Source organism: Gymnoscopelus braueri, assembly GCF_963280865.1.
Source record: "Gymnoscopelus braueri genome assembly, chromosome: 1".
In the NCBI taxonomy this organism is placed as follows: Eukaryota; Metazoa; Chordata; class Actinopteri; order Myctophiformes; family Myctophidae; genus Gymnoscopelus; species Gymnoscopelus braueri.
The window spans coordinates 43193630-43206018 of NC_137603.1; the positions used below are offsets into that span (position 1 = coordinate 43193630).

The 12389-nt window shown below is 38.8% G+C and overlaps 1 protein-coding gene across 3 annotated transcripts in view; it reads left to right on the top strand.

Moving 5' to 3' along the window:
- furina (furin (paired basic amino acid cleaving enzyme) a) overlaps positions 1-12389 on the top strand; it is a 90765-nt gene that overhangs the window by 56198 nt on the left and 22178 nt on the right. The window lies entirely within an intron of this gene.

Here is a 12389-nt window from a genome sequence, read left to right on the forward strand (position 1 = left end):
ACAGAATGTGATGGATAGGGCTGTGAATCTTCTGCTATCTCACGATTCGATTCCGATTCTTGGTCACGATTTTTTTCCGATTTCTTTTTTTTTTTCTCAAAACAAACGATTCTCGATTCAAAAACGTTATTTTTTTCGATTCAAAACGATTCTTGATTCAAAATATAGGATTTCAGGAGCTACTCCAGTCTGCTGGCATGAGAGTAGAGTACATTTATGTAGCTTTTATAATTGTAAAGGTTTTATCAACTGATAATAATGTAAACACACAAAGGTAATACAAGATCCCGCCCCCAAAAAAATGGGGGGGGGGGGAAAAGGTTTATTTGTATTTATTTTTATCGATTTTTTGAAAATGAGAATCGATTCTGAATCGTCCAACAGTAGAATCGCGATTCGTATTCGAATCTATTTTTTCTGACACCCCTAGTGATGAGGACTAGGGGTGTCATATAGAGGATGTTAGGATGTGATCCTGTAGCTTGAAGATTTTCGTACTAGATACATTTTCAATCTTCAAGGAAGGTTTGACTCAACTAGCCTTGAGTTCATTGCTTAATTCATCAAAGGAGCTATAGTTTCTTATTTAAAGTTTACCAAAAATATTGACTTGCTTTAAAACACCTTTGTTGGGCTCAGGCATTTACCTTTGATTTACTGTGTATAGTTATGGGCATTGTAATTTTTTATTTTGGATTATCCACTAACTTTGTTCCAGCCTGACAGGAGGAGACCTATTACTTTGTGAGAAGTACACATTCATCTCTCTGTACTCATCCAATACACTGTGAAAGTGGTCTTTTGTTTGCATGCTAACAGGGTAATTGGAAATAGTATATGCTGTAGTATTTTTCTAATGGATGGAACGCTTATCAAGGGCCATTGTTCATAAACACTTCTTCTGTATTACAGACAGTCGGTAATTTTGGTTATATTAATCATACTAATGCTCCTCAATGATGGATGAAATGAACTGTTTGTAAATAGTGCCGCAAACAGCAGGCTGATTAATCTCACCGCACTGTGCTGAAGACATTTTCTTTGTATTACACTGTCAACGTGTTCTATAAACACTACCAGACCTTTTGTCCTGTAGGCCAACTCATTAGTCAACTGATTAAGTATGAGCCCAGGAAAACAGTTGTCCAGATTTACCTTTTAGGCTCAGCGGCAGCCTAGAGACTAATGATCAACCAGTGCCTCTGGCCAAGTCTCAAAGACCCCTAATGATTTTCTCTAGGTAATTAGGCTAATGCAAGTTAGAAAAACCCAGTGAAATGAAAGAGACTGTGTGCCAGCATTTGAGTAACCGAATATGGAATCTGTCAGAGCAAGAGAAATTAGGACTTGCAGGGAAAAATTAGGACTTGCAGTGAGAAAATCCAAGGCTGTCGTGGATTTTTTTATTTAACCTTTATTTAACCAGTAAAAACACGTTGAGACACAGTCTCTTTTTCAAGTGTGAACTGGCCAAGATACAGCGTTAAAATTACACAGTCTAAGCTTAACATACCAATACTAAAACAAACAACAAAATAGTCATCCAAGATACATCACAAATACAAAAAATAACTCCCAATGCTACACTTTATACAATAGAAAGAAGCCAGTAATCAAACAGAAAATAATAATACACACAGTGTACAACCAATACACATAACCAATAACCTTCCGCTAGGCTAATAAACCTCCGGACAGGAACAGGTGTTTGTGAAAAAAACTAAGGTGATTCTTTTGAAGCTTCTCAACGGAATTAGAGCAGCCAATTTGAGTTTGGTCTGGAGATCATTCCACAACCAAGGGCCTAAGAAAGAAAGAAATGTTTTACCTCCCTCAGATGAAAATGAAGGTACTTCACAGCGTAACCAAGCATTTGATCTGAGATTTAAGCCATTTCTAACCAATTTGAATTTGGAGGTAATGTAGTAGGGGAGCTCACCAAGAATAGCTTTATAAATGAAATTATACCAATGTTGCAACCTGCGCGTAGTCAAAGAGGACCAATCAACTGCAGCATACAACGTGCAATGGTGAGTTCTAAAAGGAGAATTCGTTATGAATCTCAGTGCAGCATGATACAGGGGATCCAGCTTGGTCAATGTGGAGGCACAAGCAAACCTGTAAATATTGTCCCCATAATCCAGCTGGGACAAAAACAGACCAGTGACCAATTTTTTGCGAGCAGTGCAGGCAAAACAAGCCTTCAGTCTATAGAAAAAACCTAGAGTAAATTTCAGCTTCTTACTCAAGGCATCAATATGGAATTTAAAATTTAGATGTTTATCCAACCAGAACCCAAGGTATTTATAGCGATCGACCCACTCAATTAGGGTGCCATCTAAGGTGGGGATGCATAAGGGGATTTGACAAACTCGTGGAGTGAACATCATTGCCTTAGTTTTGTTACCATTTAACATCAATTTGCTTTTTTTCAATTCCTCCTGCAGAGAAATGAAATCCAAAGACAAATTTGTTACAGCCAAGTCTAGCGTGGGCGCACAGGAATACAGAACCGTGTCATCCGATAGGGTCCTAATTATTTCATTGTCATATATTCATGCAATTTATGAATATTCTGGTAATTAGGTCATTTTGCTTTTTTATAAACATCGACACCGTTGAGGGGAGAAATGATTTCCATTTGTTTAAAAATATGAACTTGTGAAAATGATTTTGAAGTGAAAAAATAAGTCTGGAATGCAAAATGGTAACTGTGTCAACCGTGTCAATACGTACAACTTGTTGCATTTTCCCTTATAGGTACTGTGTTACACATTAGATAATACTATGAACAACAATGAACCTACTGTACACACTAGATAAAAGAAAATGAAAATGGTCTAATGATCAAAAGAACTTGCTTATGAAGTGCTTTTGGGTGCTTATTGTTGGCCAGTTGTTTTCTGTGTCAGTGCCTTATACAGATTTCAGGTGTTTGCTGTTTCCATATGTGAATAATTTGTGTTGTATAGTCACCGTCTCCGTAGAGAAATAGTTCTGAATGATGTTGCATAATGATAATGGCTCTGCCAGTTGGTGGATATGAATTGTAATGTTTTTGTTAATACTGAGCCTGTAGCCAGCTGTAGCTGCTCTATGTCTGTGACTAGACTGAACCACAGGCCATGTCTGTCTAAGACAGCAGAACAATCTCTTAGCCTTAATCCCCTGTTATCACTATTATTTTGAGATCCTTGTACAGCTGTTTCACAAATTTACAACGATGCAAAGGATTTTGAGTGGCGTAATAGGAGCTGATCTCTTTTCTGGTTAAAAAAGAAAGGGGAAAAAAGTGTGGATGTGTGTGTGTGTAACCTGTGAGGGTAGCAGCACGGTGTTTAAAAATGTACGTACATGCCCATCATAACTGCTGTTAGCGTAGTTGGATGTAAATCGATCTGGGAGTGGACTCACCACTTCAACTGCACAGTTTGCTGAATATTGGCAATTTGACCCACTGGTCTTGATTTTTTTTGGTCTGCTGGAAGCTTGTTCAAATCTGACTGCTTGAGCAAAACATCTTTAAACTAAAATCCCAGAGTTATTTAATTTGTATCTCATCTTTCTGTATAAACATTTAACCCTAAAACCTAACCCTAACAATCATTCACTTAAATAGCCGAGACTGCATGAGAGTGTATTTGGCATGAAAAGCCTGAGCTGGATTACAAATAATAAAACATAGCTATAAATTGGCCTGGCATTTCCTGAGTTGAAGTGGTTATTTGGCAATGAGCTAATCTGTTTGTGTTGTATATATGAAGCCTGTGCCAGCATTAATTACACTCATGGTTTGAAGGTCTCTTGCTGCTTTAAGCATGCAACTCTAAGGTAGTCTACTATGTCACACCCTTTTATGTTCAGTCATTTCAAGTCCTATTTAAAAAAGTATCCTTTAGCACAGAGGTACAGTATGTCTCTGCAATTATAGATGACAGCCTGAGTACTTAATCATGCTTTCAGAAACGTGTTTTGGCAACAATCATTGACTAGGTCATAACCTAGCTTGAGCCTCATCTAAACATGTTAAAGATAACCAAGAACAGTATTCAGTGTGATTATATTTGAGAGAATAGAGAGAATAAGTTTGAAAAAAAACAAACAATTTGATCAATTCAACGCTGCTACTGACTAACATCAGATGATTTGGTTCTCCTGGAGAGTTTGCAGAGTTGCTTGTTTGGAGCAATGGTATTCCAGTTCTGGTATTCCAGTTCTCTAATTCTTCTAATGCTTCTTGTAAATTCCTATATGCTAAACAAAGGCTGTTTATAACCGTCTTGCTGTTAATTTTGTATACATTCTGAACAGACTATATTATTTCTCTTTGGACTAAGTTTACCCACACTATCCGTTATTTTGAAAAGTCATCAAGTCATTGTATGCCACGTGGGGTATGAGGTAAAGTGCCTGCCCAGGTTGTGGGTTCGAATCCACCGCAGTGCATCTGGATTTGTCGAGCATCTATACGAACACAATTGGCCTGTGTTCGGTGGAGGGAAGCCGGGCGGGAAGAGTGATATTTGTCACTGCACGTACTTGTACAGGCTGGGGCGGCACCTGTCAGCTGAGAATGTTGGGCGGCTGCTGCTCTATGTCCTCCCGGTAGGGGCACCTCACTGGAAGGTGAGCCAGTAGGATACAACACAAATGTGTGTGGGGAGGAATCAATTGGCATAACGACTAAATACATTGGGGAGAAAAAAGGCTAAAACAATTATCGGTATCCTACCTTATTGTATTGTTATGATTGCTATTTAGGGTGTTTAATCTGTGGAAGCAAAGAGAGGTGTTGCTGTTCTCAAGGGCATACAAGAATCAAAAGACCAAGTAGCAGCATTGGTTTGAATGATAGACGATGGCAAATGGGACATAAAAACATCTTTTAAAAAAATCTTCTAGAGAATACAAAAAAATGTTCTCCATTGATACCGTCAAATAATTGTTTGTGCGTGTGGGTGTGTGCACAAGAATCAAAAGACTAAGTAGCAGCATTGGTTTGAATGATGGACGATAACAAATGTGCACACAAGGACACAAAAATGTATTTTCTAGAGAATAAAAAATGTGTTCTCCAATTGATACTGTCAAATAATTGTGTGTGTGTGTGTGTGTGTGTGTGTGTGTGTGTGAGACTGTGTGTAAGCACTCAGCTAACAGTATGCTGTAGGCAGTAGTCGATTCATCAATTGGGCCTGGCTCTCAGTTTAAGGCCAGTCCAGACCAATAAGACAAACTTAGAATCAAGAATCAAGTGGTGTTTAATTGTCAATTACTCATACAGGAACAAGCAGTGAAATGTTGCTACTGCCCGCACAGAGTACAAAACACTGATACAAATACTGGAGCACTCGACTAGTCTGCACGTATTTATTATTTAGCCGGGGTGACTGATGTTTCGACTTGCGTCTACCTCAGTGTCAAACATTTTGACTCTGCAGACCATTCGATTTTATTTGGTTCTCTTCAGAAGTGCCCAGGTATTATTTTCTCTGATACAAAACACTGATGTTGGCCTACAAAGCAACCAAAGCTATGGCTCCCCCATACCTTCAAAGCCTGATCCAAACCTACAACCCCTCCCACGCACTCAGATCAGCTAACGCAGGGAAGCTTTCTGAACCTTCCCCAAAACATCCGGGACAATGTATCACACGTCCCAGACTCCTCTCCCTGCTGGCTCCCAATCTGTGGAAAAACTCCCCATTGCAGTTAGAACTACAGACTCACTCCCAATTTTCCGCCGTAATCTGAAGACTAACATCTTCAGACTCCACCTTAGCCCGTAGCACTTGGCCTAGCCTTGACGACCATGCAGTCTTATGCGAAGGTTAAAATGTAATTTAGATAGCATGTTATTTAGACATAATAGGTTCCATTGTTTACCTGGCATCCTATAGTTTCAATTTACAGATGATTATTCTTTTGTTTAGACTGATGCTAGGTTCTTGATTTACTTATGACCCTAGAGATTGATATGCGTCAGGGCCGGGTACAGAAATGTTTAATTAGGGGGGCAATAGGAAATACTGATGGGGCGTTTCTTCCAGTTTTTTCCGCCTACTTTGCTTCTTTTGGGCTTGTTTTCCTATGCTTCTTTCTCTCGCAATATCTGGCAACACTGTCCATGGCAAATCAGGGCGGAGAATTATTTGAATTGTGCAATGATGCATGATGGAATATGATTACTTTGATTATGGTAAGCTCACATTTCATATCACACACACCATAAATGTAACTTTCACAAGCCCCCCAAAAATATATATTAAAAAAAAAAATCTTAAAAAATGCATTTGGGGGGGCATTGCCCCCCCTTGCCTATGCCTAGATCCGGCCCTGATATGCGTTTACCTTGCTTACTAAGTCGGTCTTCTGCTAAATGCCTAAATTTGAAATGTTGGTGTGACATGTTCCACAAACACTGTGCTAATGCAACAATACAATAAATCAATGACAACTAAATAATAATAACAATAATAATAATAGATATAATGAGAAAAAATACCTTTGATCACATTGACATACACATTTATTCATTTTAGTTAGAGAAAGAGGTTGCACCTCAACAATGGAATGTGCCTTCATCAGAGCTCTGAAGGCACAAAGTTTATTTGTGTGTGTGTGTGTGTGTGTGTGTGTGCCAAATAAAATAGGTGGAAATGTAGTACTGTCTATTGACATTTATTTGTTTTATTTATTTATTACTTTTTGTTTTAGTCTTTACTGAACTAAAACGTCAGATCCAGCAAAGTCAGTAAAATGTGGTTACAAAGGTGTGTATGTCCAATGCCTGTTTGTCACGCTGAGCTAATGGCTCTGGAAAAGGATCAGGACTGATCCCTGACTATGAATGCAATCCTCTGAATTAAATCCATCACATCCTGCTCCACCAGATCAACCGCTTTTCATGTGTGCACATCAACATGCTTTCAAAGTTTGTTCGGGGAAATTACAACCCTCCAGTGTTAACCCATTAAGACCTGGAACTGTCATTTTTTGATTTGAGCTAAAAAGCATTATTTTACACTTTGGGCTATTCAAAAATAGCAGATCTACAAGCTCGTAGCGCGGCACTCGGTGTATATATTTGAAAAATCGTGAAAATGTGTGCAAATCTTCGCTTTAAAGCGAACATTTTTTACTCAAATCTTTGCTTCTGGGGGATTCCTGGAACAAAATATTTTGATGGGGGTCCGCGGCCAAATACATATAATTTTGGGGGTCCTTGACGTGAAAAAGATTGAGCACCACTGATATAGAAACATAGGTTTTTCAGAATACTGTTGAGATTTAGGAGACATGTAGAATCGGCTTCAGGTCTCAATGGGTTAATGTGTGTGTAAATAAGTGATTGAGAAATTCCCTCCTCATAGTGACAGTTGCACATGTTTGTTCGGTTGATTGCATATGCTTTGACGGGAACAATTAATTTGATCCTCTCGTGCCCTGGCCGTCACCTCTGTAGCAGCCTTCCTCTTCCTTAAACTAACAGCATTGAGGTTGGGTCCATGCATCAGGGCATCTTGGGACATCAAATCATTTGAAATGTATCTAAAGGGAATCATTATGTGAGCCATGTATACTGAGATATAATCAATCTCAGTATTATTCCTTCCAGCTTCTGTTACCTCCCTGTAATCATTTTTCTTCATGGGGGTCAGAGAAGAGTATAAACAAGGTAGTTTGAGAAGAAATACTGTCACTGTTGGGTGGAAACCTTGTATGTGGAAACCTTGTATGTCCAAAGAACCAGTGTTCCAATGGATCCAATGTAGTTATTTAGTCACAAGCTCTTGTTAATACTTTTTATTGGTTAAATATTTATAAAACCCTCAGACACACTAACCACATACATTTTTACTTTCAATATCTTTCTGAAATAGTGCAAATACAAGCTCAAGCTTGTAGATGGGGTGTATGTAGGATGGGATATATTTATACGCTCTCTTGCAATGAAGAAGGGCATTAATTTACGCGGGGGGGAGTTGAAATATGTAGATACAAGGTTTTTATCCGACAGTAACGATAAACAACATAGTTTGAAAAGAGTATTAAACAAGGTCATTTGTGGAAGCCAAGTGGAGTTGGATGGGTTTGTTCGCTTGCACTTGTTACCAGCTCCTGATCAATGAGCCTTTGATTTAACAGCCCCTTCTATTTATTTGGTTGTTGAGTTGGTTGTTGTTTGGCAAAGAAAATAGCAGAATTTATAAGTCACTTCATTTATCATTACAAACAGAATCGGCATATGTGGTGTTTATCATACATTAAATATGTTTCACTTCTTACTCTGTTGCTGTTATCATAATTTAGTTATAATATTTATAGTTAATAGTTATAATTAACTGCCAAAATCCAATTTAGCTGAGAACTACTGCTTGTAGTTCAGAAGAAAAGAATCCATGGGAAAAAAACAGAAAATGCTGAAATTATTTTCTGTTTTCTACTCTGCAGATGTCATTCTGAATTTGAATGTGTAGTTTAACTTAATTTTCATTCAAAGATTAAGAGTGCATTTTTTAAACGCGTAATATTTCTCTAATTATAATAGTATTATTTTTATTGTTATTGAATATATACATAAATAATAATTAAAATCACTGAACCTATGATACTCAACCTACCCTAGCTGACAATGTATTGTTGATACAAGGCAGGGGGAGATGGCCAGGGCACGAGAAGATGTAAGATGGCCTGCTGTCTTCTCTGTGAGGGTTGTGAATGACATCTCCTATAATATTGCTTGAGAAAGGAAAAGGAAAATTGATGTTTATCAAAGTGGTTATGGAGAATGGCGTCTATAAATACTTAAACCTTGCTTGTCATTTTGATGTTTTACTCATCAGTGCTTCTTCTGCTTCATTCCACTTCAATCAAGATTTAATTTGTTACATCTCATATACTAGTACACAAGAGTAACTAAATGTACAGTAATCATGGCACACTTTGAGGTGTGTGCGTGGGCGTGCAATGCATCTATCTGTGCATATAATACTGAATGGTTATGTGCGCCTTCAGGATATTCACTAAGGCTGTACAGGCTCGTTTAGTATGTGGTTGTACTGTAAATGGCCAATACTTTGTGAAGATCATTAATATACAGTATATTGGCTACCAGTTGTGATTTGACAAAGCCAAAGGAGTGGGCTATTTATTCTCTTTACAAACTGGCCTCGTTACAAAAGCAAACGTGATTGTCATTACAGCACAAATGTGTAATCTAAATGCATTTCGAATACATGTTCTCATGATTTCAGTTGGCCCCAGCAACATAAGGTAGTTATGATGTTCAAATTAATTTCTACTAGAGCTGTCACTTTCCCCCTCAAATTGAGTTGGAACAAAATTGGTGCAGAAGAAATGTATGCTAATTTATGGAATTGCTTCTCCCTAAGAATGTTTAGCCATAGGTGTCTGTTACCGTATTAAGTGTTGCTGATGATATCTGCATGGGGTACCCTATGGTAGTTTGAAGCCTGCTTCTAACCTAGAAAACTGCTGTAACAGTACAATGAAAGAAACTGTTATAGTCTCCTGCAAGGCATGTTGGGTAAATATTCTGCATAGCTGCAGGGAGCAAGCTGCTATCCCAGCATAATGTTCTGATTTAAAAGTAAAAAAAACAGAAGGGTTCTACCTGGCAAAACACTCTTGTTTGCCAGAAAGCTGATTGCACAGAAGTGCCTATGTCTCAGATTAGCTGACATGCCGGGATATGATTTAGTATCTACAGTGCAGTACACACATACTGAGAAAATCACTGCTGCATTATGATTAGACTGTTACTGTACTGTATGTCTGAAGCTGTAAGAATAGGCAGAGTAGTTTGAAAATTAAATATTCAAATCTTCAGATGAATATTATACTAATATGCTATGTTGTGTATATTATAATGCATTATTGGAATTATGTTCTAATTAGTGCCTGGTTCTTGAGTAGATTCTGTAAAGAGTATTTGAGTTGCTGGCACTAATCTGTCTAGAGACAGAGAGCATGTTTTGCACCCTGTCCCTTCCGTCCGTGCGCGCGTGTGTGTCATTCTGTCTGTGTACAGCTAATCTCCGGCACCGTTGGCTTGATCGCAGCGAAACTGTGCACACACACTCCCTGTATGCCAGAGCAGAACCTCTGCACCGAATATTTCACATGGGCCTGTTATAGCGCCCGATTTTTATAGAGGCCGATTTTGGCAAAACACATTTCTTGACAGTACTCCTACAGATTTTGTCCAAACATCATGCAAATTGGTACACAGTATCTCTATAGTCACAAAGCGAAACGGGTCTTTCAAATGTTTCATATTCCATCCTGATTGGCTAAGATTGGCTTCCAAAGTTTGCAGGAGTGCTCAGTTTTGAACAAAAATCAAAACACAACGTACAAATTCTGTGAAATTTTGCGTGCACATTCCCACTAGGCCGAGGTAGAAATGGCAATTTTAAAACATCAGCCTCATGGTGGCGCTATAACCGGCCGATTCGTGTTTTTACCTATAACTGCACCTATATGTGTAAAACGTTGTATGCACACTCCCTAGAGGCCAAGGAAAACCTTTGGCCTGCATTTTTCACATCTGCCTTTTATAGTGCCACCAGGAGGCTGACTTAGGTCAAACATTATTTTTTGTATTACTCCTTCAGATTTTATCGAAATTTCACACAAATCGGTACACATGATCACTATAGTCATGTGATCAAGACGGATCTGTTTGATTTTTCATATTCCATCCTGATTGGCTAAGATTGACATCTAAAGTTTGCTGGAGTGGCTCGTTTTGAACAAAATGCTGCAAATCATGAACGCAGTGTCCGATTGTGGTGAAACTTTGCACGCATATTCACACTACTTTCAGGAACAAATGCCACCCTTTTATCATTTACCTATTATAGCACCACCAGGAGGCCGATTTTTGCAAAACATTTTCTTTATATTACTTCAACATCACACAAATCGGTACACATAATCTCTTCAGTCAAGTGATCAAGACGGATCCGTCCAATTTTTCATATTCCATCCAGATTGGTGGCCCAATAATAAGGAATGTGCGCGCACGCAAGGAGACGGCAAGAGAGGTTGTTATAGAATATCTGTCTTTTATGATCTCAGAATCTTTGAAATACCTTAACCCATTAATACCTGGAACGCATCTGTGTCACTTTAGATTTCTTTGGCTATTCAAAAATAGCATATCTACAAGCTCATAGCGCGGCACAGAGTGATTTTTTTTTTTTTTTTTTTAAATCTGTTAGGATATAGAAAACATTTTAAGAATCGGACTCAGGCCTTAATGGGTTAACATAATTATATTGTCCCCTTCACCATTGTAGCATGCGGCTCAGGTGGCTCAGGTCCCGTGATATTTTGATGATAGTGGCAATGCCGTCGACATGACTTCTGACCTTTCACCTCACACCATTGCTAAACAGATCACAGGGGGGGGATTGGCTGATTCTCTTCCGTGCTCTATGACCTTCTGTTAAGCAGGCCAGTCTGCACACCCTGCCCCAATTTGTTTGACCAAAATAATAGCCTTAAAATCAGTCAAGTGTGGTTAAGAAAGTGAAGTTGATCTTCCTTTTAATTAGAGCTTACCTCTGGATCATGGATATTATTATTAGAAAAGGAATCAAGCAGAATCTTGTGCAGTGCATTGCAATGTGACGAGAGCAAATCCTTTACCCACTTAACCACAAAATAAACCTACATTTTTTTGAAAATAGTCGATCTACAACCTCACAATGCATTCCAGCACAACACGTTGTGAGCTTGTAGATCCGTTATTTTAGAATATCTTTTGAAATGGTTAGAATTTTTTTATTTACGCCTATAATGACAGGCCCAACCACAGGGTTAAAGTGGTTAATACTTCATTGGTCATTGTGGCTTTCTGACTCCACATGCTACTATTTATGTATTAGTGCAAATGAAGACTGAAGAAAATACGCGCAAGATATTTGTGGACTCTGCCTACAGTTCACATCCCAGCATACAATTCAACTCTGTATGTTTCAGCATGATATTATAATACAGCTTGCTGACCTGGCTGGTTCCCTGGCCAGTAGGGTGCTCGCTCTCTCTCTCTCATTACTTTTCTTTGCTACTCTGTGCTTCTTACCTATGGTGCAGCCTGGGCTCCAACAGTGTGGTCTGAGAACATCTGTTATCCGATGGGGAGACTGTGGTTTTCGAGGGCATTAAGAGTGCGTGTCCGTCTGACACAACAGAGGATCGCACCTGACTGTAATGTGACAATCGGCCGTTGTTTCCCTCTGTGTGGGTTCCCTGACGCGCTTCCCTGACCCTCAACTCTGTTGTGCCTGGAAGAGGAGCTCTATGTAGAGAGGCAAAGGCCTAATGAAAAGCTCTTTGTGAAAACTGCAAATCTTAAA